This window comes from Humulus lupulus, chromosome 4, assembly GCF_963169125.1.
Source record: "Humulus lupulus chromosome 4, drHumLupu1.1, whole genome shotgun sequence".
In the NCBI taxonomy this organism is placed as follows: domain Eukaryota; kingdom Viridiplantae; phylum Streptophyta; class Magnoliopsida; order Rosales; family Cannabaceae; genus Humulus; species Humulus lupulus.
Genome location: NC_084796.1, coordinates 128,375,075 through 128,376,734, shown reverse-complemented (window position 1 = coordinate 128,376,734; position 1,660 = coordinate 128,375,075). Strand labels below are relative to the sequence as shown.

The 1,660-nt window shown below is 38.5% G+C and overlaps 1 non-coding gene across 1 annotated transcript; it reads left to right on the top strand.

Annotated features, from left to right (window-relative positions):
- The first annotated feature begins 851 nt into the window (after positions 1-851).
- On the top strand, positions 852-958 carry LOC133833583 (small nucleolar RNA R71). Its single transcript, XR_009892956.1, has one exon. It is a non-coding gene; the product is annotated as a small nucleolar RNA R71 (small nucleolar RNA).
- The last annotated feature ends 702 nt before the right edge of the window (positions 959-1,660 follow it).

Sequence of the window (1,660 nt, the reverse complement as noted above, 5' to 3'; positions counted from 1 at the left end):
ATATGGTGATCTAAGCTATTTTTGGCTACTTCTCTAAGTTCTTAGTAACATTTGACCCACTCACTTCCTTTTCCTAATTAACCACTTTTGGCTCTTTTAACTCCTTGCCACTCCTCAAGGATATTGCATTACACTACTCTTTTGGGTTTACCTCAGTAGTGCCTGGTAAGTTCCCTTGAGCACGGTTTCTCATCAAAGTAGCCAACTGCCCTAATTGAGTCTCCAACCTCCTGATAGATGCTCAAGTTTTTGTCATGAACTAGTTCAGTACATCGGGTTGTACTTCTGGTTGTTTCATATGTATAGGCTGATGTTGTTGTGGTTGTGGAGGTGGAAATTATTGCTGACTTTGAGGGAAAGGTTGTTGTGCAGCTTGATTATTTGTGCATGAAACGTTTCGGTGATTCCTCCACCCTTGGTTATATGACATCGAAAAAGGGGTTGTTGGTTGGTCATTGAAAACTTCCTATAGCTTGGCTTATTCCATAGGTATATTATTCATATCCATGGGAGGACACTAATTTAATGGATGAGCATTCCTACATGCACCACATAAACTCTGAACTTGCATGGTTTGGGCTAACAGGTTGCTCTGTTGTAACTGCTCCATTAAAGCTGTCACTTGCGCTGTAAGCATGGAAATAACATCCAATTCAATCATACCAGCCACCTTCTTTGTTTGTCCACTTTCAAATGGTCACTGTTAGTTATTCATTTCCATCTCCTGTATCAATTCATATGCCTCATTAGCACTCTTGCTCATGAACACACCTCTTGTTGCGGCATCTATTATGGTACGAGTAGTACCATTCAACCCATTAAAAAAAATATGGACTAGCGTCCACTTCTCTATAACATGATGTGGACACTTCCTTAACAACTCTTTAAATCTTTCCCATGCATCATACAATGATTCCCCTTTTTTCTGGTAGAAATTATTGATTTCCCCTCTCAACTTTGCAGCTTTTGCTGGGGGGAAAATCTTTGCTAAGAACTTCTGGGCTAACTCCTCCCATGTTGTGATAGAATTAGCTTGCAGTTAAATTAGCCAACTATTCGCCCGGTCTCGTAGAGAGAATGGAAATAATCTAAGTTTGATCGCATCGTCACTAACCCCATTCATCTTAAATGTTGCACATAGCCCAAAAAACTAGCTATGTGCAAATTTAGATCTTTCGCGGGCAACCCCCTAAACTGAACAGTTGACTATACCATTTGTAATATTTATGGCTTAATCTCGAAATTATTTGCAGCAATAGTGGGGTGTCTAATGCATGAATGCACTCCTGTGACAGTAGGAAGTACATAGTCTCTAAGCGTCATTGGTCCTCGTTCCACTAGTACCTCTGCAATATTTGGGATATTATTAACATTATCCGCATTTATTGTTGCATTTCCTTGACTCTCAACAATGGCAAAATCCAACCTTTTCTTTATCTTTCGGTTTTGTCTACACATTCTTTCAATTTCAAAATCTACCGGTATGAGTTCCTTTTGTCTACTTCCCCGCATATATCAATAATTCCTGAAACACGATACAACTTTGATCCCAATGAGTATAATATAAAAACCAAATTAGAACAAAAAACAATTGTTGATATTGGATATTAAGTCCTCGGTAACAACACTAAAAACTTGATCGATAAATTATGATATAGAA